Source organism: Sus scrofa, chromosome 13 (genome assembly GCF_054392235.1).
Source record: "Sus scrofa isolate SSC_HxYL_T2T_F1_AM1 chromosome 13, Sscrofa_HxYL_maternal_Yorkshire_Landrace_v2.0, whole genome shotgun sequence".
NCBI lineage: Eukaryota > Metazoa > Chordata > Mammalia > Artiodactyla > Suidae > Sus > Sus scrofa.
Genome location: NC_139395.1, coordinates 130,164,009 through 130,187,770, shown reverse-complemented (window position 1 = coordinate 130,187,770; position 23,762 = coordinate 130,164,009). Strand labels below are relative to the sequence as shown.

At 39.6% G+C, this 23,762-nt stretch overlaps 2 protein-coding genes across 23 annotated transcripts in view; one reads left to right on the top strand and one right to left on the bottom strand.

The window, feature by feature from the left end:
• The window catches only part of LOC106505748 (uncharacterized), a 1,225,997-nt gene extending 1,224,285 nt beyond the window's left edge, over positions 1-1,712 (bottom strand). For all 13 annotated transcript variants that reach the window (XR_014824369.1, XR_014824361.1, XR_014824366.1 and 10 more), the window contains exon 1: positions 1,626-1,712. The gene's annotated coding sequence lies outside the window, so the exon portion shown is untranslated. The remainder of the gene's footprint in view (positions 1-1,625) is intronic.
• TBL1XR1 (TBL1X/Y related 1) overlaps positions 1,002-23,762 on the top strand; it is a 175,964-nt gene continuing 153,203 nt past the window's right edge. For 7 of the 10 annotated variants that reach the window (XM_021071210.2, XM_021071199.2, XM_084990355.1 and 4 more), the window contains exon 1: positions 1,990-2,143. The gene's annotated coding sequence lies outside the window, so the exon portion shown is untranslated. Of the gene's footprint in view, positions 1,348-1,989; positions 2,144-23,762 lie in introns of those variants that run through there. The other 3 variants (XM_021071211.2, XM_021071208.2, XM_084990354.1) reach the window with 1 other exon arrangement.

Here is a 23,762-nt window from a genome sequence, read left to right as displayed (position 1 = left end):
ACACAAAGTGGATAAACTTGTACTGCCGATGCTGCCTTAGAAGTATGTATTTAGTAAACATTTAGTTACATTATTTTATTTTTGTGAAAAGCGAATTGATCGACCAAACCTTTCAAACAGACCCACCAGACGATAAATACCACCATATGTTTAATTCACTGTACATTTGGGCATAAACACTTCAATTACAGCTTTGTGTTTAGTATCAAAACCCTTTTCTTGTGTGCGTGTTTTCTGTACAGTTCCTGTGCTCTGGATTACATTTTGAGAATCGCTTATTACAGATAAAGCACCTTTCCAGGTACGCTTCCGAGAAACATATGTATTTATGCACACAAAGGTGCGTGCAGATCTTCTCACAAACACATGTCCATATGATGCCTGCGCCGTACTCTCCGCACACGCTCCCTGCGTGCGTTATGGCCCACCTGCCGCACCGCGCCGTCCGGGTGCCCGGGGGCCACGCCGGCCTACCCAGGAAAGTTTACCAGCAATGCCCCCCTCGCGACGGCGCGAGCATCCCCGCCCCCACAGGGCCTTGAGCCGCGCGGCCAACACCCAGGCCTCTCCGCACCCGGCCGCGCGCCGCGGTGGGGGCGGGGCGGTCCGGGCCCGGTGGCGCCTCGGGGCGCCTGCGGGTCTTTCTTTCTTTTTAAAAGGCTGCGCCGAACCCGCCCAGCCCCCCCAGCGCCACCGCCCCGGGCGGGCGGGGAGAGGAGCGGGGCCAGCAGAGGCCCCCCTAGCCGCGCCGCCACCGCCTCCCCGCGTCCGCGGCGCCCCTCCCCCGCCGGCCCCTCCCCCGCGCGCCCGCCCGGCGCAGGCCGCTCGGGTTTGTTTTGCTGCGCGGCCGCCGCCGCCGCCGCCGCCGCCGCCGCCGCCGCCGCCGCCGCCGCCGCCGCCGCCGCCGCGGGCCTCGCGAGCTCATTTGTGCCTGGCTGGTCCCCATTCCTCTCTCCCCAGTGTTGAGTGTCTGAGCCGTTGGCTGCTCCGAACCGTTTGGCTCTTTCCCTTAGTAACAGCTTTTACCTTCTGCCTCAATTCCTCTCCCCGCTCGCGCCCTTCCCCCGCGCGCCGCCTCCCCCCGCCGCCGGCCGCGTGCGCCCCCGCCCCTCCCCCCGCGGCGGGAGCACCTCCGCTCGCCACCTGGGGACCCGCGCCGCGCTCCCCGCCCCCGCCCGCCCGGCGCCCATCCCCCGCGCCCTCCGCTTGCCGGGGTTATAATTGCCTCTCACCCCCCGGAGGGGTTATTTTGGGGGTGGTTGGAGGCGGCGGCGGCGGCGACGAGGGGAATTTCCTTGTGCCTCCATTCCCGGGAGGGGGGAGCGCGTCGGAGGCCACCGTTTCCAGGTAAGCGCCGGGGGCCGGACCCCGGGGTGGGGGCTGCGGGCCGGGGCGGGGGGCGCGGGCGGAGGTAGTTCGGGGGCGCCGGCCGGCGGGGGGATGGGCTCAAGTGGAACGTGCATTTTCAACTTGGCCCTTCGGGGAGCTGGGGGTTTGGTGGGGGAGGGAGAGAAAGGAAAGGCATTTAGGGTGCCCCATCCCCCCTTTTAGCTCTCTCAGGCTTCTTTGAAATGCTCACGTGCCTGCCCACCCCCTACCCTTTCCTGGTCCCGGGGGATCCTCACCCTTATTATGCTGTTGTCCCCGAAAATGTGCACCTCGGCCTTCTCCCCATCTTCCACCCTTCATCCGTTTACACCCCCTTTGTGTGTGAGTGTGTGTGTGTGTGTGTGTTGTATAGGGGGAGGCTTTCAGGAAGGAATGTGCAGCAAATTGAATCAAGGAGCCATCATGAGGCCGACTCCTTTATAGCCTATTTTTAGCAGGGGAGAGGGATCTCTACTGTGCGTGTTATTTTGTTAAACCTTAGGCAGCAATGGAAATCCGCTCCCCTCCCCCGGCGCGGCCCGGGCCCAGGCGCGGCGACCCCGGCCGGCGTGCGGGGGGCTGCGGGTGGCTGTTAGGGCCGTGCGTCCCGGGCGGGGGCGCGGGCGGGGGAGGGGCGCGCGGCGGCGGGGCCGCACTCCTGGACGTGTTTGTTTGTAACTTAGTGCTTTTTATCGTCTGGAGAAGATATTTGATAGAGCCACTTTGAAGTTGGGTTCAGAAGTGTAGAATTGGCAAAGTTATTGCCAGCTTCCTGGTAAGTTTTGGGTGGCTCAGAGTCACATTATTTTCTGACAGTGTAAAGGCCACGTTGTGAGGGTGGTTTCTTGGTAACTTCCTCTTTGCAACCGATGTCATTTTTTGAACAGAAACAGACTTTTATTTAAGTGAAATATTAATCTGAAATGGCAGTTCAAGGGAAGCCATGCATGTGTTAACGTGTTCAGTATTTTTGGAAGTTCCTAATTTGCTCAAACAGGCATCACTTTGCAGTGGCAACCGAGAATAAATTTAGGTTTGTGAAAATGGTGTTTCACGTGAAATTTTGGTTGTAATGGCTCTTAAAAAACCCTCCCGTTTTTAGGTTATCTAATAACATTGTCGAAAATAATTTGGTGATTAAAATTTACAAAAGTGTTGGAACCTAGTTTAAAACTTGCTCTTTCTCAGTGTCCGGAGTTTACTTAAAACCGTGTACTGTGCAGGCACCAAGGTGAAGAGTTTTAGTACATATGTGATTTTACAGTTGACTGAGGGAAGTTGACTATTGGCTTTCTTGTTTTCCAAACAAGACCCTTATGCTAATCTAAACAAGCTTGTTAATAAAATATGGTGGGTGAAATGATGGGTTATTTTTAGTCGGAATGGTTTGATTTCCCCTCCCCCATATAATCATCCCCCCTTCCCCCGTTTTTCTTAAAGACTCCTTTATCGGATATAAGGCCCTGGTGGTGTTTTCATTTACTTACCTAAAGAAATTGTAATATATATCTTGGTTACACATTGGAAGTACAATGGGTGACTTTTTTGTTTTCCCAATGTGGTTTATTTTCATTTTTGTTAAATAAGATCCATGTTGCTTGGTGTATTTTTGTAATCTTGACTTACTGGGACTGTATGTTCTCACCATTTATAACAAGTTTATAGTCTAGGGAAATAGGGCAGCTTTGTCTCCATGAAAACAGTGTGTAGGGTTGTATCGTGGGAGTTCATGGCAAGCAAGTTTCGGAAATTATCATTGAGCACGTTCTAGAAATAGTTAGCATTTACCTGTGGAGGAGGGGCAGCAGAAGGAGAATAGGCCTGAGAGTGGTTAGGCTCGTGATTCCTGTTTATACTTTTTGCTCTTAAATCAGGTTTTTCTGCTTCTTTGGAATATGATGTTTTGTCCATTTCTGCTGTCATGTACTGTGTGATATATGTAATCATAACCATTAAGTCCATACATAGATAATTACTATTTTTTGCCATTTGAGTAGTTAAAATCAGACCTAGAGGACAAAATACTAAGCTGTGTGGGGGATGAAAATAGTATGCACATTGAAAAAAGTTTTTTTTTTTTTTTATTGTTAAGGAACTTAATTAAGGGACTTACTAATGGCATAAAAATTGTTTCATAGCTCATCACCAGTTTATGATTTTTCTTCCAGCATATATCAACTTTGGTTATTAATATGGGAGACACCCTTGGTAAATGGAATGGCCCCTTTTGAAGGTTGTATTTTTTAATTGGTTGCTTCAAAGAAGTGTTAAATATTTAATAACTTTTACGTATTCTCAACATCTCAATATCAAATTAAGATTTGTCATGATTACTGTGATACATTCCTACCAAGAGATCACTGCTTCCTCTGTACTGGGGGCCTATCAAGCAGATGGGGTAGAAGCTTAACACACAGGGGTTACTGGTAAATAGAAATATGACTGATGGACCTTTTGAATGGCAACCTGTTGAATGAATAATCGGTTTTTATATGGCAGTGAAATATAAGTACCACTTTATCAAATAAGTAGCTGACAGGACTCCTCCTCCAATTTACTCCAGCAATTATTACTACAAAGAATTTTTGACTTGATGCATTTTGATGAAGTTAGTATAAATAATTTGTTGGGTTTGTTCAGTTTCTGTGTTATTTATATAAAAAGAATTGAGAAGAATGTGACTAGTAAGGAAGTCAGAGGAGAGGACGGCAAAAATATTGGCACTGTCTGGGACTTTGTATTTTTCTAGTACATAGAATTTGACTCATTTCATAAATGACATTTAAAGTATAAGTCAATGAAATGCAAAAGAAGAAAGCAGCTAACATTGAGACAGTTATAAATATACATAGTATTGAAGGGCTAAGGACCCCCCCCCCCGGGGGGGGGGTGCTGTGTAGTAGAGAAATGGTAGTTCACTGATTTGGAGACCACCATGGCCCTATCTCCTGCTCTATCACCAACAGATACTTGAAGTTAAAAAAGAGAACAGAACAGAACAACCTGTGAAGGAGGTCATGCTGGAGAGGTTTGCTATTCACTGCCTCTGGAAATGGACTCCCTAAGAGTACAATTAATTGCCATGTTAACAGAGTCCAAGGAAAGGATTCTGCTTCAGCTCAGCTGTAAGAAAGGTGTGAGGTGCTTTCTATGTCATTTTTACCTCAGGCTAATCCTATGAAGTGGGTAGTATTGGGCTCTTTTTGTGGATTATTGAAACAGCAAGGTGCAGGTAAGTTAATTCATTTGTCCAAGGCCACAAAATGATCAAAGGAGCACTAGGATTCAAACCTAGGTGTGTCTGAGCCGTAGTCCATGTTTTTAGATGACTGAACTGGGCCAAAATTTCTCAGCTGTTTTGTCAGTCTTGTCTACAGTTATCCTTGCAAAAACTAGTGTTTTTTATTCAAATTTATAATTTTGTAGTTAGGGTCTCTACCAACTGGGTCAAATGATTGCATGGATAAATGAAATTTATATATGGGGCTCAAATGGCATTGGCTTAACTCTAGAACTGCTTAATAAGATGCAATCTTCTGGTCAACTGCTGTATTTCCTACATTAAGATTGACAGCAGTGCTGTAGCCTTTCCACATACTGTCAGCAGAAATAAGATGTGGTTCCATACGTACAATTAAGGAAAAGCAAATAAAAGTTCCTGAAAACTTGTAGGAGAAAACTCATAAAAGTCTTCTTGTGCAGCGTATCGATTCTGTCAGGGGTTCTTGAAGAGAACTGCTTGGTTTCAAACTTGGGCTCTGTCCCTTACTAGTTTTGTCACTCAAGGGGAGTAACACCCGCTGTGTCTCAGTTTCCTGCTCTGTGTAAAGGGACAGTCAACTTCTAGAGTTGAGAGGAATAAGAGAACTGTGTATGTAAATTGCTGAGAACAGAAGCTGACAAACAAGCATCATGGAAATGTAAGTTTGGAATGTTGATAAATTGGGTTGAAATTTGCTTTTTTGTATTACATTTTGTTTGTTATTTAAGTAGGGGCATAGTGTCAAAGAAGGTATTTGGCAGTTTTATTTCCTGAATTCTTAGGCAAAATAGTTGATACATGATCAGCATAATTTATTTACTTTTGAAGTGGTGATTGAAGGCTTACTTGAAACATTAGATTGGATTTTAATACTAAGTGGGAACATTACCAAGTTGGTGTAAGTACAGTAGTGGGTCTTTTCTGTGCCTTTGTTGCTATTCTGTCACTTGAGCTTGGACTTTTAAAATCTGAACCATTTGAAACATTTTCGAACTCTTTAAATAAAGAGATTTTATTTTTCTAGGCTGGGTCTGGCAGTACTTAGGATTTGCTTTTTAAATTGGAGTGATTAAGTAGGTTATTGTTTTCTCCTTCCTCATCCTTTCATCTGTGTTCTTGTTCTATATTTTCAGCTGCTGTCAAGACAGTTTTGCTTGGAGGTTCTTTCTGTTCCTCAGATATCTGTGAGCCTTGTCTTATTTTTCCTTCCCTTTTTTTTTTTTTTTTTTACCATTCTTAATTCAGCAGTAATGTTAACTACTACTAGAGTTCACTGTGTCAGGCCCATGATTGAGTACTTGTGGCAGTCCGATTATCTGGTATTCTGATGAATGATGAGGAAACCAAAGCTCAGATAGTAAGGGGTGTAGGGATGGATTTAGGCCTAGTGTGTCTGCCTTCTAGGCCAGTGTTCTTAACTAGCAGTCTTTTCCCAGTGAGTGAAGGAAGGCATTAAGGACTCGTTTGAGTTTTCTGGGTTATTGCATTACTTTCTAGTAGATTGCCCTGAGCATCCTTTCTTCTCTAACTAGTAACAGTATAATTTATTTAAAATATTGGTTTCATCATGTTAGTTCCCCTGTCTGAGAACCCATAATGGCTTCCCTTTCCCAACTGGATGTAGCTATTATGCTTTAAATCTGGCTTTTAAGGCTCCATAATACCTATTCAACTTTATTTCCCACTCTTCTCCAACTGGGATTCTTGCCTGCCTATCAAATACTGTAGTTTTGCCACACTCATTACTCCTCTGCTTTTGCACATGCTGTTCCTTCCCTTTGTCCATTTTATAGCCTAGTTTCTATCCTACTTCTTTCATGAAGTTTTTCTGAACATCCTGACTCAGGATATTTCTTCTCTGAGATTCATTGCGTTTAATGAATGCACAGATTCTGTAATTATTTATTAAGTATACGTCACATTGTCTAAACTACATGTTAAGTTTCTTGAAGGAAAGGCCCATTTTCCTTAAAGTATTTCACAGAATTCTTAACTTTTATATTATACTATCTTTATGATAAAATGGATTGTTTCTTTGAGGGCTCATGCTAAAATGAGAGTAGTGACAGTCCTCTTTCACTCTTGATGTGGAAGAAGCTTCTTTTTGAATTAGGCCTTCAGAGTTTAGTTGTACTATAGCCACATTTAACTGTTTGAATTTCGATGCTGCCACTGTTGACAAGGACGGAAAAAAAATCTAGTCAACATTTAGAGTGAAGTGAAAATGCTTAGTTTTATCTTCTTAATATTTCACCACAGTCCTGGTGAACAACGTAGTCCAGTTAGAAGTCATGTCTTGTGTTTATTTATGTGTTGTTATGAAACTTAAGATTCTGGATTTTATTTTTTTAATCCTCACGCTTTTTTGCTCATTATTTTCTCAGTAGTATGTCTAAATAAGATTGTTTTTAGCTCTCAGCTCTGACCGCATTGGAGTCCATTTGAGCCATTGCTATGAATATATTAAACATACATCTATCACACAGAATAATAAGTGGGTTTAGTCTACCAGAAGAGTGTCCTGTAGCCATCACTCTTCAGTATGTTTTTATGGTAAAGATGTGGCAGATTAGTTTCCAACAACTTGGGCAATTTATTCTAAAGGTAACTAATTTGGTATTATGTCCTTGTAATTTTTAATATTCAGAGTTTTAAAAGGTTTTTAGTATCAAACAAAGTGCGTTGGATGTTTCCCTGCTTGTAAGCTCTTAGATTCTTAACTCAGAAGTAATACAGTTGAACTATGAGGACCATGCTGAACGACCAAAAATTTTAGTTAAACTTAAAAAGAGTGTCCAGATTAATAAACGTATTTATGTAAAATGAACGGGGAAGGATAGGTATTGAATGTTTAAACCAAGGAGTTTGCCACCTGTTATCCTCTTTATAGAAAATTTCAGGAGATAGAATTTAAAAAAACAGAACATGGGTCAGAGATAGTCATCCCAGTATTTTAATAGAATAATTTGTCTTTATTTTCCTCTTTATAGATATTGAATGTTTAAACCAAGGAGTCTGCCACCTGTTTTCCTCTTTATCTATTGAAAATTTCAGGAGATAGAATTAAAAAAAAACAGAACAAGGGTCAGAGATGGTCATCCCAGTATCTTAATAGAATAATTCTTCTTTATATGAAATTGTATTTTGGATGTGCAAACTTTTTTTTTCCAACAAAGGAGATATTTTAAATTTTTAATTACTTTATAACAAAAAGTAAAGAATTTTTACTTTTTAAGAACTAGATATGAATCTACATCTTTATTTTCATTTTGTCTGAGATCAAAGTTGGTACCAGTGCGTGTGTGTGTTCTTTCTTTCTCTATTTCTCATAGTGTCCTTTTTAGCACACTGAATGATAGGCATTGTAACTTGGTTATTAAGTGGATGTTTGTGTTTTTGTTCTTACTGCTTATCTACTTGAATGGTGCGTTGCATTTTAACATCAATTCAGTATTAAGCAAATCAATTTTTGCCATTTTTCACAAAGCCATAGTTAACATTGGTCATTCATTTGGCATGTAGAAATGTGTGGGAGTTTCAGATAAAATGCTACCTAAAGTTTGTTCTTTCATTCTACCAATACTTATACAGTCAATTCCTGTGTAAAAATTCTGAGGTTTGTTATCTAATTTTTTTTTTTGAGAAATCTATGGAATATTTGCTTAGAGTTTTTAAAGAATGAAAATCTATAGCCTTACACAGACTAATAGGGAAATTTTGACATTAGTGTAAGAAATCACCTTGCCAGAGAAGTTCTTAATAGTATATTTTGGTGGTTACTTCAACTACTAGTAGAATACAATTTATGGGTTAGGGAGAGGTATTTTATGCTTTCTCCTTAATTTGAACAGACTAATTGGATAGAGCATATACTAATTTTGTTCCATTTCTGTTTTGGCGCTATCAGATGTCATTAACTGACAGTGTAAAGCATTTGGGTCATCTACTTTGGGTTTCTGAAATAAGGTAATGGGAATAGATAATGAATTTCCTTAATACCTTTTTTTTCTTTTTCTGTATAATTATTCTTTTATGGGATAGGATTTATCATTCCTCTGTGAATTTTTAGATGCTGTTTGTAGCCGTAGCTATGCCTTTGGACACCTTTTTATTTTAAAATGTAGTATGCTATATACTTAAAGAATTTTCAACCACTAAAGTGATGGATTTTCTCTAAATCACCTTTATCTGTCTTCCTTAGTAAACGGTATACATTTGTGAGATCCTATCCTGGGATTAGGAGTGCAGTTTTACTGTATCAGGGAAATAGTTTTCCTATTCTTCTGCAAGAACTTATAGACCCTCAGGGGGATTGCTTATTTGACCTTGGATTTCCTTATGTCCTGCTAGCAGAAGTCACCAGTTTTAACTACTGAGGGAGATGTTTTGTGTGAATTGTTTCTTTACAGATTTGTTTAGCTTTGATGTTTATGATTTCCTTGTTAGTGTTTATGGGATCTTGTCAGAAATACATTTAAATGAAAAATGTTGAGGCAGAAGATATTGTATAGTCTTCTGCCATTTTAGTTTAAAAAGAGGGAGAGGAAAGGACACACAGGATGTGTGTGTATGCTCAGATGACTCCAGGAAGATAACACAGCAGACTAGTAACAGTGCTTTTGGGGAGTTGAGGTGGGGAGATCATGTGGTCTGGTGTGGGATAAATTTATTTCGTGGGTGATCTTTTGAACTGTGTGAATCTTACTATGTTAGTATTACTATTTCAAAAAAAGTAACAATTATGAAAAAAGCAAGACATTCAGTTAAGAATTCTTAATCTTTCTTTTTTTTTTTTTTTTAGGACCACACCCGTGGCATGTGGAGGTTCTCAGGCTAGGGGTCCAATTGGAGCTGTAGCTGCCGGCGTATACCACAGCCATAGCAACGTAGGATCTGAGCCATGTCTGCGACCTACACACCTACACCACAGCTCATGGCAATTCTAGATTCTTAACCCACTGAGTGAGGCCAGGGATTGAACCTGTATCTTTATGGATGTTAGTTGGGTGCTTAAGCTGCTAAGCCACAATGGGAGCTCCCAGTCAGTTCTTGTTTTTTTGTTTTTTTGTTTTTTTGGCCCCGCCTGTGGCATGCAGAAGATGTGGAAGTTCCTGGGCCAGAGATCAAATTCATGTCACAGCACTGACAACTCCAGATCCTTAACCCACTGAGCCACTTTCTTTAGTCAGTTCCTAAAGAGCTGGAACCGTGTATATTTTTGCAAACAATTATTTTTATTCTCAGATTAGTTGGCAGAATTAGAGCCACTGATTAAAACATGTTGGTTCTGTGTCATAATGGGGGTCATCAGACCAGTAGTATTTAATGATAGTGAACTGGTTATTTTTGAGATCTAGCCAAGGTTGATAATTAGAAATTAACTCAATGCAAACTTTAAAAGAAAAGTATTGGTTATAGAAAAGTATATAGGTGTTTCCTGATTTCAAAAGTGCTGTTTTGCCAAGGGTTTGGAAATTGGGTGAAAATTGGGGTTCTCGTTTATTGACTGTAATAGTCAATTTCAATAATGATGATAGTCTCTGGTATAGTGAGATTTGTGGAACTATAGATTCTGATATTGTGTAATTTCTAACATAACTTGTGAATTTGGATGTATGTATTATTGACTCCAAGGAGACAGGTGTATTAGATTCTAATTCCATTTGGGTTTGCATTTGGTGTTGCTTGTAATAGTTCATTGGCTGTTTACCAATAAAGGATCTTGTCTTCTGTTTCAACTTAGGCTGGAACAACCTCTGGGAAAGGTGCATCTAATTCTGCTGCACTGTGACCTGATGCCAGCTTTTCCTAAGGGCAGTGCCTCTCTCTTTAGAGATAAGAGGGTTAGGTAGGGTCTGTGTCTGATGTTTGGCAAGAAACTCTTACATAGGGTGTTACTGTGGCAAGAGCTCAGCCTCTGGAGCCAGGCATACCTGGTTTGAATCCTGTGACCCTAATTTATCAGTTGTATGGCTTTGGAAAATTATGTAACCACTCCATTTGGTTTTCACTCTGACAAATGGGAATTTTTCTATGTAGAGCAGTAGTGAGGATTGAAATAATTAACACATGTAAGGTAGTTGTCATAGGGCCAGCACATAGGAAGTATTCAGTAAATGCTAACTACTACTTGCTGCTGCTGCAGCTAACAGAAGCACCAGCAGCTGAGGAGAGAAGCAGAAAAGTGACCCTGCTCCTATAAACTATATTGCTTTCTGTGGCAACCTCAGCAGGATGGTTAGCATTCCCAATTCAGAGGGCTACACTGCATTTGGTGACTGAGGTTTTCTTGCTCACTCTAGCACCGCGCTGTAACCAACTGAGCTAACTGACCACTAAGCTACTCATCTAAATGAGAATGTGTACTGTGGAGTTTTATTGTGTCTCTAATACTTTTATTGTTTTACAGTGATATTTTACATTGGATTTAGTCACATCTTCATGTTTCAAGAAAAATTACTACCTTTGCTAATACAATAAAGTCTTTTTGCTTTTTAGAGTGAACTTGCTCCCCCCTTTCTCCAGGAGACCCAGCACTGCTCTGGCTCTCAGTGGACACTGCTTGGGTGTCTCAGGCATTTCAAATACTCATGTTACACATTCTGCAAACTCTGAGTTGAACTTTCACTAAGAAATCCATATGAGGAGTTCCCATCATGGTGCAGTGGAAACAAATCCGACTAGGAACCATGAGGTTGCGGTTCAATCCCTGGCCTTCCTCAGTGGGTTAAGGATCTAGTGTTGCCATGAGCTGTGGTGTAGGTTGCAGACTCGGCTCGAATCTGGCATGGCTGTGGTGTAAGCCAGCAGCTGTAGCTCTGATTAGACCCTTAGCATGGGAACCTCCATATGCTGCAGGTGTGGCCCTCAAAGGACAAAAAAAAAAAAAAAAAAAAAGAAATCCATATGATAAAGCATAGGATATGTATATGTGTGAAAATACTGAAGTAAGTTTTCAGGAAATTATGCTTGCTTTAATATGTGGTACACACTCACTTACTATACTCATTCATTCATAAATATGCTTTTATAAAACTGATTTTATTATTTATCAGTAGTAACAGTTTTATTAACTGGATTTAGAAAAGATTGGTTTTCAAAGACGTGTGGTGTTTGTGGATTTAGAATCAGTATTCAAAAATAGAAACGAATTATTATCTGAATGATAGGGAATAGATAAGTTACATTTATTGGTCTAATGTCTTTAGGTAGTATTCTGAAGCTCTATTTGGATTCTGAAGTTCTAATATCCCAATTTTTGTAAAGTATGCATACAAAGGATAAATTTTGGTTGCTAATAAATGCGAATGTAAAAGAGATAGTGTGCAAACAGCTCTGGATTAAGAACACTGAATGCCTTTCATAAAGAGCAGTGATTATTAACAAAGGAATAACATGCCAAGTTTCTTATGTCTCATTAGGAAAGAAATTTGGATAGACTGTTTTATACTGTATAAAAACTAACTTACCTTAGCATATTGGCTCCCTGAATGATTGAAGAATAAGCTTTTTTCTATGACAGCCTTAAATTAACATCCTGGCCTGTGACCTCTGGTCATTTGTTTCTGGCACAGTCCTCTTTTTGATTGAGAGTTATTTGTTGACTCTTTCTCACTAGGCCCCACCTTCTTTGAGGACAGTTGCATTTCATCCATCTTTATCCTCAGTATCTGATCCAGTGCCTGTCACATGTAGACTTTGCATTCATGTTGAGTTGAATCTATGAGGCTTTCTGAATGAGGTATAGGTTGCTTAGTATAGACCCTTGCCTCCTTGAGGATGATTGAAATATACAAAAGTAGAAAAGGGATCCGTCCATTTTCACAAATTCATTGACCCTTGGACTCCTGTTCTTACTGTAAGACTTGTGAGGGTCTGCTTGATAGTCTTGCATCCTGCTTTTGGTGTCTGTAGAGACAATGAATATTCTCAAAACCTGAGTTGAAAGAAAGACCTTGACCCGGCATTAGCAGTTAAACTTGAATTTGGGGTGTTTCGTGGACTTGTCCATGTGTTCCTAATACTCATGTACTTTTTCTAGTTTATTCCCCTGATATTTTTTCATTTTTATTTATTTATTTTCTCCTAATTAGGACTCTTACCTGATGCTGATAATGCTATTCTTCCCTTGCTCCTGGTTCTTGATTTTAGCATGTGTGCTCAGTCTGTATATCTGTGATGCTCTTACCTTTCACCATGGCCTTCCCTTAGGGCTTAGAGGATGTGCACACTCTATATTCTTTGTCTCTTTAAATTAGCCATTGCTGTACAGGTGGTTCCGTGGCCCAGATTGGGTCTTAATTCTGATCTCCTGTTTTCCGGACCTAGAACTACCCACTTTCTACCCTGGAAATATCCTCTATTTTCTCCCTGAGTTTCTACTGTTGAGGGTAGGCTGTCAGTGGCATTACATTCTCATTTAATGATGGTAAGTGGTGATGAGACAGAGTTGTAAGATAGAGGAGGATTATAGATGGGAGGAGTAGAAGTTGGGTGATGGTAACACCCAGTTGTTAGAGTGAGCTGGGGCAACATCCTTTACTTCTAGCTATTCTTGAAGATATCCAGGATAATTTGAGATATTGGGTGTTTGGAGTGGAGGTTGGAGATACGATGTCTTGGTAGATGCATTTCTATTGTCATTTGGAGCCTTCCAAAGTAGAAGGCTCTTTTTTCCTCCAGGTTTATTCAGACATAAAAGATGATCATTTTATCAGAGGGAGATAGTTGAGTTGCTTTCTGCAAACTGGGAAGATTTTCAGTTTTAAACTTTGAACTAAAAGCCTTGCCATGGTATTTCAGTGGTGTTTTAAGAAATATTTGTACTTAATAAATAACAATTTAAAATTCAGCAGATTTTAAAAATTACTAAGGATAGTACATGTAAAAGATTAATATTTTCATTTTCCTCTGAATGTTCTTAGGACAGGCAAGGTACTATTGAGTAGAATGAAAAGGGAATTTATCTTGAAGCTTTTGAGTTTTTTTAACCTTTGTCTGTCAGAGAGTGCTTTTAAGTTAGATAACTTAATCTTTTGTATCTGTAGGCTCTTAGCTTCTTGTATTGGGCTTGTTTTCTAATTTCTTTCTTTTTTTTTTTTGTCTTTTCTAGGGCCACACTCGCGGCATATGGAGGTTCCCAGGCTAGGGGTCCAGTTGGAGCTGTAGCCACCGGCCTACACCAGAGCCACAGCAACTCAGGATCTGAGCCACGTCTGTGGCCTCCACCACAGCACATGGCAACACTGGATCCTTAACCCACTGATCGAGGCCAGGGATTGAACCTGCAACTTCATGGTTCCCAGTCAGATTCGTTAACCACTGAGCATGACGGGAACTCCTTAATTTCTTGCTTCTCTATTTAGTTTGTTCCCTTTTTGGGGTCATATACTCTTGTGAATAGCTGGCTACCTTTTTTTATCTAGTCTCATTTGCCTTTCTTGCATTCTTCCAGATGATTCATTTATGTTTTGCTTGTAGATAACATTGGTTGGTTAGTTGGTTTGGTCTGACAAATCAACATAAAAGTGACTTCCTATAAGTGAGAACTGGTAGTAACAGGAAAAGTAGCTTTTTTTTTTTGAGATTGTACAGCATACTGATCTTTTGATAAATATTATAAATACATTATAATTTACATAAATGTATACATGGTTTTATAGAATGCGAGGCAGAAACATTTGTACATGCTGTTTTGTCTGGCACCACGTAAAATACTCAATAAGTGTCCATTTCCTTCCCATTTCTCTGGGTTTTCCATCGTACTTGGTATAAAGTCCATTTTTCCTTAGCCTGGGAGGGTCCCACCACCGCATGATCTGCCCTTTGGCCACCTCACAAATTGTATCCTGTTTCACTCTTCCCCTTTTTCAGTGTGCCCAGCCATACTAGTCCACGCCCACTGGACAAGCTTTTTCCTGTCTCACCGCCTTAATTGCTTTGCTCCCTGCATCAAGCTTTGCTCTGAGATTGTCATATGGCTAATTCTTTTATATCATTCAGGTTTCTGTTCCATTGCCACCACCTCAGAGAAGTTGCATGGAGAGGTCACAGTGAAGTTGTTGCTCACTCCCTAGCCATTTTCAGTCACATAGCACTTATCTCTCTATTAGATAGCCTTAATTGTTGGTTTTTTAAAAACTCGATTCTCTTAAACTCTCTGAGAACAGGGTTGGACTCTTTCTTGTGACTCTAGGACCTAAAACAGGACCTGTAGGTGTTCAGGAAATATTTGAGTGGATTGTTCTCTCAGTAATGTTTTTGTGACCAGCTGATAAGCTTACATGGTTTTGTTCAGTAGAAAACTGGAAATAATTCATTAAAACGTTAGCATTTAGGAGAGGATTGGAAGAGACTTTACTACCCTGGTATCTATGTTTGGAGGCCCAGGAACATATGCGAGTGTTGTTCACTTTTCTTGGAGGAATGTACTTACAGATGGTGTTTGAAACCACATAAATGGTTTCAAAAAAATCCATATAGAAGGATAATTGATGAACCAATTTGGATATGTGCTTGTGTTAATCATAAATGTTAGATTCTAGTAGGTTAAAACTTTATTTTTCTTAAGATACATATTTCATTCAAGGCAAGTAATGAGGGCTGGCTGGATAGTCCCATTTAAGTTTTTGTACAGGTTCAGGAGATTTTGTAGTTTACCTTTAGTTTCATTTACCTGTGATACTCTGTCTGGATTAATCATGGCCAACCTTCCATAGTTGATTTATGATTCAGCTCTTTTTAATCGTACAGTAGAAACTCAATTCAGACTAGCTCGAGCCAAAAAGAGATATTTATTGGTTTATAGAATCCAAAATGTATTGAATAACTCAACTATGAGGAAGAGCAATAAGTGGGCCACCCATACCTATTTGAAAGCTACCAGAAATATTAATTAACAACTTTGCCTTTTGTGTTTGTTTGTAGGTTAGTTTCATTTTCTCATAGTAGATTCACTTTCTTCAGATGGAAGAAAACTTAATTTGCCAGTGCTAGTTTTTTTTTGCTTTTTAGGACTGCACTCTTGGCCTGTGGAGGTTACCAGGCTAGGGGTTGAATTGGAGCTGCAGCTACTGGCCTATGCCACAGCCACAACAATGCCACATCTGAGCCATGTCTGCCACCTACACCATAGCTCATGGCAATGCCCCATCCTTAACCCACTGAGCGAGGTCAGGGATCCAACCTCATCCTCATGGATCCTAGTTGGGTTTGTTAACTGCTAATCCACAAAGGGAAGTCCCCAGTGCCAGTTTTTAATCCTCTTTTCTCCTGCTGTAGAGTAGGGACTACATCGTTCTCTGTTTCATTCGGAAAAATCTTGAAGTTCTGGCAAGTTTGGTTTGGGAAGGTGCCCACCATGGCCAGAGGCCATATAAAAACTGGCTGCTCGCAGGTCCCTGGTGGCAGTAGGGGAGAGCTGTGGGAATGAGAGTTGAGTAAAGATGGGGCTGCTAGGCTGCCAGCCTCTTCACCTCCTGCCTCCTCCTCCCTGTGCCACCCTCTCACAAAAAGTGTGTTCATTTATATTTGGGGAGGTTGTGCCTTTAATCCACCTAGATATAGTCACATAAAATTCTCTTTTAACCAGAACTGGCACTTTTTTGTGTGTGGGGGTCGGTCTTCCCCCCCTGTGGTTCCCAATATTTTCAAATACAGATTCATTTTTAAAATGAAAAATTGAGGTCCCTCATGTGGTAATAATTGTGATTTTTGTGAACTCTGTCTATGCTTAATATAGGTATTCAAATGAGTTTGTCTTCTCAAAATGAGTTACATAGTGAAGAATTTGATACAATTTATGTTGGTTTTGTTTTTAATATTCTGCTAATTTAATAGTTAATGGAAGCCAGTATTTGAGAGCAGCTATTAGAAAATTATCAATAGCTTAATTATACATATTGGGGAGTATCTTAATCTCTGAGGAAGGAACCACCTTCCTCCTAAACAGTTATTTTAGCATGTAATAACATTAACATATTAAATATTCTGAACAACTATAATTTTGAGCTGTATTTCAGCAGTTCACTAAAATAAAACATCACATAGAAAAAGCTTTTTGTGACCCAAGAGATGTTAATCTTTGTGGACTTCAGTTGCTTCATCTTTAAAACATTGAACTAGGTCTCTGAGGTCTCTTCTGGATTTAATGTTCTTTGACCCTTTGATTGCACATAGAACTGAAAAATTAAGTCTGTGTTCAGCCAAATTAAATGGATAATGTACAGTTCTGATCTTTGCAGGTTAATCATTACCCGAACTGTTTTTTCCTAAAGAAAATATTTGCATTTCTCTGACACTTTCTCAATTTTGAACAGGTTAGCTATAAAGAAAATATTTTTCAGACATCTGAAGAAGCAGCTTGTATTCTTTAGTCCATTGATCTTTGAGTTCAGGTGCATTTGTTACGTCCCACTTTAGGATAGAGATAATTAAATAGTACCAAACACATTTTTGAGAATTATTTTTCTTTAATGCCCTTAATTGTATGATTGTTGGCTGTCTAAAGCCAGGAATTTTTCAGCAGTTTAGATTTTATTTTGCCTTGTGTACCTCATACACATTTTAGAAGTTGTACTAAACTATATATCTTAAGTACTATGAGAAAATGCTGTTCATATTCATATTTTTTTTGTCTTTTTAGGGCCACACCCATGGCATAGGGAGGTCCCCAGGCTAGGAGTCAAATCAGAGCTATAGTCCCTGGCCTACACCACAGCCATGCCAGATCTGATCCGAGTCTGCAACCTACACCACAGCTCACAGCAACGCCAGATCCTTAACCCACTGAGAGAGGCCAGGGATTGAACCTTTGTCCTCATGCATACTAGTCATATTTGTTTCTGCTCAGCCATGACAGGAACTCCACACATTCATAATTTTTTAAATACTAACATAAGTTTCAAGTGTTGCCCATATTAACTCCTAACTGAGAATCTGTATATTCAAATAATTTATAATAAAAATAGATGTGTCAGGGGTATTAAAGAAGGAAAGGATATATGTTAGGGCATAAAGATGCCAAACAATTTGGTCTTTTCTGGCAAACAGTTTGGTTTATGTAAGTTGGAGAGTGATGAGAACAGATAGAGTAGGTAAGCAGGGATAAATCAAATGAAGTGACTTCTTTGCTGTGATATAAGGACATTTTTCTGTGATGGGGGACTGGTGAAGAACTTTAAGCAGAACAGCAGGATTGAATTTTAACCCTGGATGTAGTGCATGAAGGATGACATGATGGTTTCAGAGGGAAAGGGGCCCAGCTCTGCACCAAAGGGAGAAGGTTGAGCTGATAGATTGATTGGTGAGAGTGACACCAGCTATTTCTCATAGAGTCTTGCAAACTCCACCACATTTCTGATTTTTTTTTTTCTTTTTTCTGGCAGAAAGCAGTTGGAAATTTAGAAGAGAATGGAGTATCCAGGTTTTCTTCTCTCAAGCTTAGTACTGCTCCTTTTTTTGTGGGGAACAGGGGTATGAAGGCTAGGGGGTGGGGATGGGGAATTAATTTGATATCCAAATAGCTAATGGACAAAATCAGAAGACATTGCAAGGAGGGGGGAAATTGCCGATGTCATCATAATGTCTTAGCCAAGGGATATCTAAATTAGCTACTTATTTGAGAATACTCACAAGAAAAATAAATTGGTATAGTATTACTAGTTCATGAAGGTTCTAGTGGGTGTAATTTTTATTGAATTCTAGGTTGGACACATTTTCATATATTTTCAAAGCTTTTTAAAAGATTTTATATTATTGTGAAAGTCATTAGAATATCACTTTGATAACTAGAAAAGTTAATCTGAATTTATTACTGTTTAACATTATGTAATTGAAATTACATAAATGTAATTGATCTTCTTCTTCTTTTTTTTGGCTGTGCCTGCAGCATATGGAAGTTCTCAAGCCAGGGATTGAACCCTAGCTACAGCAGTGACAACACTGAATCCTTACCTGCTAGGCAACCAGGGAACTCCCTATAAATGTTTCTTTTAAAAAAACTTACTGTTTGGGGAGTTGCCGTCGTGGCTAGTTAAGGAATCCGACTAGTTAACGAATCCGACTAGGAACCATGAGGTTGTGGGTTCGGTCCCTGGCCTTGCTCAGTGGGTTAAAGGATCCGGCCTTGCCGTGAGCTGTGGTGTAGGTTGCAGACGTGGCTCAGATCCCGCGTTGCTGTGGCTGTGGTGTAGGCCAGCGTGGTGTACAGCTCTGATTAGACCCCTAGCCTGGGAATCTCCGTGTGCTGCGGGAGCGGCCCTAGAAAAGGCAAAAAGACAAAAAAAACCAAAAAACAAAAAAGCAAAAAACAACTTACTGTTTGGAAATAATTTTATACAAGAATATCAAAGATAGTACAGAATTCCTAGGTACCCCTTCATCTAGCTTCCCTAGTGTTAAAATCTTAACCATGGTACATACATCAGGCCTAAGAAACTAACATTGGTACAATACTAAACTAGACTACAAGACTTTATTTGGATATTTTAAGTTTTTCCCATTAATGTCTTTTTTTCTGTTCCAAGGTGCAATCCAGGATCCCATGTTGCATTAGTCTCCCCTGATGTGTGATAGTTTTTCAGTCTTGTTTTTCATCACCTTAAAGAATACTGGTTTTTATGATATTTTTAATGATTGGGCTAAGATAATGGATACTTGGGCAAGAGTGTCACAGCAGTGATGTGCCTGCCTTCTTATTTACGTGCACTAGTACTGTCAGTTGTAACTGGTGATGTTAAACTTGATCACTTGGTTAAGACAGTTAACCTTTTATCTAGAATTGTTTAGGCTGGCACTATCCAATCACATATAATATGCACCACACATATAATTTAAAGTTTTCTGGTAGCTACCTTGAAAAAAGTGATAAAATAAGTGAAATTAATATTTAACGCTATGTTTTATTAAACCTAATATAACCACAGTGTTACATTTCAGTAGGTTTCTTCATTATGAAATTACTGTTTTTCTGCTTTCCATACACTGTTTATTAGAAGTGGGTCACTAAGTTTAGCCTTCATTTGAAGTGTGAAGGACATTAAAGGGAAAAATATCAAGGAATTTGTGGACATGAGTTGAAGTTACTACAGTAATTAGGAAATATTTGGAGAGGTATTCTGATAATGTGCAGATAGCCTTTTTTTTCCCCCCCTTTTCTAGGGCTGCACCCATGGCATGTGGAGGTTCCCAAGCTAGGGGTCTAAGCGGAGCAGTAGCCACCGGCCTACACCACAGCCACAGCAACGCTGGATCCTTAACCCCCACTGAGCAAGGCCAGGGACCGAACCCGCAACCTCATGGTTCCTAGTCGGATTCGTTAACCACTGCGCCATGACGGGAACTCCTTTTTTTTTTTTTAAATCTTTAAAGTTTTGCCCAGTAATTTTAGCATTCATTGCTGGGATTTGCTTGCAACAGTGATTACCGTGGTGTTCCAATGTTGCCTTTCTAGTTCCTGCATACCTTCTGTTACATGTATTAATTGGATTTTTTTTGGTACTGCTTTGTTTCTTTTCCCTCATTCATTTTATCAATCATTTATGTGAATGTGAATCCATAGATTTGTATTTTGTTCTTTGGGTCATAAATTAATATTATCAATCCTCCTTTTGTTGCTCTGTTGTCCCAGCTTTGGCCACTGAGAACTCATTCAGATTGACTCCTCTGCCCTTTTAACATGACCCACCCTTTGTTTTTTAATCACTTTCTTTCTTTCTGACACACAAGATGCTCCAGACTTATCTTGTATTTTCTCTTTTCTAGCATTTCTCCAAGAAACCCTGGCTTTCTTTTACTGGAATCACAAAAAAATTTTATTCTAATTCAGGAAATAATATCCTTATATGGATTTTACAAAATGTCAATATTGGCTTGTGGTTCTATAACAGATTTTCCCTATAGCTTCTGAACCACATTTATTCACTTAGCAAACTTTTAAAAAGTGTTTTTGTGCTAGCATTCTTAGATGATGGGGATCCAGGGTCAAATAAGAAAGACATGGCCATTGATCCCAAGGAGTTTAGATGTAAGAAAGCAGATCTTTTTTTCCTCCAGTGTATTTTATTGGGGGCCTGCTATGCGCCATGTATTGTGTTACAAGGTTGGTTGCTTTTAGAAGCAAATGAGAGGGGTCCTTCACTTAGTGTTTGGGCCAGGTAGGGTGTGGAACAAATTTTGAAACATGCATAGGTCTTAGCTAAATGTGGGATTGGGTAGGGAGGTGGGGGAAGGGTAGGGGAAGGGTAGCTATTCCCAGAAGAGGAATAGCCGGTGTCAAGACCACTAGGGACAATGATATGTAAGGTAGGCTCAGAGATAAGCATTCCTGTGTGGCATGGTGGTATTGGGGGAGATGGGAGGAAGTGGTCGCAGGATCCAGTTATGAGGGTCTTATAGGTAAGCTAAGGCTTTGGCAAGGTGAGGGACTTTTTCAAGGGTTGAGTTGGAGGGTAATGTGCATTGGATAATCCTGTTGGCACCTTGGAGGGTATGTTGGCTTTCTTGAGGCTCTTGCCATGATAGGGGTGTGAAATGAAAGTCTTAACTAAGAACTGTGTTAGTAGTTTATCAGACTTAGTGTGGAGAACTTACTAAAGCATGTTTTAACATTGCTAAGCTCCACCCCCCAGAGTTTCTAATTCAGTAGGTCTGGGTGGGGCTGAGAATCGGATAGCATTTCCCTAGATAGAGTAGTACTGAATATTTTCTGTTCAGTTGTAATAACTTCAGGTCAGACTATTGATACTTTTTAGGATTAAAAAAACACACAACTTTAATGCAGACTTAGATACTTTTTTTGGGGAAATATATCTCTATTTACATGTTTATACAAGTATAACTTGATGTGTTTGTTTCAAGAATGGTTTGACTATGCCATTTACTCAAATTGTTCAGAAATCAAGAGTGTTCTTTCTCCTCATGTTCCCTTAATCCTTCAAGCCACCAGTAACTTTGCTGGAGCCACACAGTGTTACCAGTTTCCTCTTATCTTTCCAGAGATTATACTATAAATATAAAAGCCGATTTACTTTATATTCTCTTCCCAGTATTGTTTTAAACACAAATAGTGGAATACTAGTCACTTTGCTGTATCTTGCATCTTTCATTAATGTATTTTATTTTATTTATTTATTTTGGCCATGCCCATGGCATGCAGGGATCTAACCTGTGCCATAGTAGTGAAAATGCGGGGGCCCTTAATCACTAGGCCGCCAGGGACCTCCATTCACTAACATATTTTAGGTTACATATTAACACCTAAAGAACTCCTCCCATCCTCTTTTAATGGTGGTAAGGTATTTTATTGTATGTATATGCCATAACTTTTTTGTTCCCCCATTTGAGGGATATTTAGGTTGCTTCAGTCTGCTGGTATTGCAAATGGTGTTGCAGGGGATAATCTCATTGTATATATCCTGTGCATTAAAGGATTATCTGTATGATAAATTACTTGCATTGGAACTGCTGGGTCAAAGGATGTGTGTGTTTGCAAGTGGGATACCTACTGCCAGACTGACTCCAGAGGCTGCTCCAGTTCAAACTCCTGCTCCCAGTGTAGTCTCTTTGCCCGTATGCTTGCCAGCATAGTGTTAACCAAATAAATCAGTGTTGCTTTTTGCTAATCTAATAATGAAGATGGTATTTAATCCTTCTAATTTGTTTCTTATGTTGAGTGAGGTTGAGTATCTTTTTATATGAGAGTTATTTCATTTAGTAAACTATTATATTTTTAACGTCCACCATTGTTTATTGTGGTATATCTTGTGTAAGGTGAAGTACACACATTTAAAATGTATAATTCAGTAAAACTTTCTTTTAGTTGAGATATAATTTTCTGTAAAATGAGCAGATCTTAAGTGTATAGTTTTGATGGGTTCTGACAGCTTTATATAACCATGTAACCAGCCCATCCTAGTCAAGCTAATAGAGAATATCCATCATCTAGAAGTTCCCTCATGCTCCCTTTCAGTTCACTTTTCCTTTTTCCCTACTTCAGGTAATCATTTTCTAATTTCTCTTACCATCACTTAGTTATATCCTTTAATTTTTAACATACTATATAACCCATGTAACTACCAGGGTCAAGATAGAGAACATTTCCTGCCATCCTGCGATTCCCTGCTACTCCCCTTTACATTCATCTCCCCCAACAAAGGTAACCATAACACTGACCTGTATCCACTCTGCATTCATTTAGTAATTCTGAGTCACCATTATGTTATGTCAGTGTTTTTGTTTTCCACTATTACTTATTTTTTTATGGATGGACAGACATTTGAGTGTTTCAGCTTTGGGTTATTTTGAATAAAACTGCAGTGAATATTTTTGTATGTATTTTGGCAGATGTAAGTACTTACATATTTTTGGTATATTAGAAATGGAATGGATGGGCAGTAAGTTAATAGGTACATGTCTATTTAACTTTGGTAGATACTATTAAACAGCTTCTCAAACTGATGGCACATTTACACTTCTGCTAGCAATGTTGGAGAGTTCTGGTTGTCCATCTTTGCTAAAACTTAATTTTTGACAGTTCTTACAGTTTCAGCCATTTTCAGTGGTATCTCCTTGTGATTATAGTTTGAATTTTGGTGCTTACAAATGATGTTGAATGACTTTTCATGTTCTTACTGTTGACACATGTTTTTTAACTGGTGATGGGTCTGTAAGTGATTTGTAGGAGTTTTATATATTGTGGTAAGTCCATTGTGATATGAATTTGTAAATATATTTTTTACTGGTTTGTAATATCTTTTACTTTGTAAAAATTACAGTTGATTTACAATGTTGTGCTAGTTTTTGCTGTACAGCAAAGTGACTCAGTTATACGTAAATATACATTTTTTTTATATTGTTTTCCATCATGGTCTATCCCAAAAGATTGGGTGTAATTCCCTGTGCTATACAGTAGGACCTTGTTTATCCATTCTAAATGTGATAGTTTGCCTCAACTAACCCCAAATTCCCAGTCCATCCCTCTCCCTCCCCTCAATATGTCTTTTACTTCTAATTGCTTGGCAGAAGTCACAGTAAGCAGACTTTAAAGAACATTTTTTGTTTCAAATTTTCATTGTTTCCTAATCGCCTCTGGGTTTTTTGGTATACTTTTGAAAGACTTTCTTCATTCTGAAGT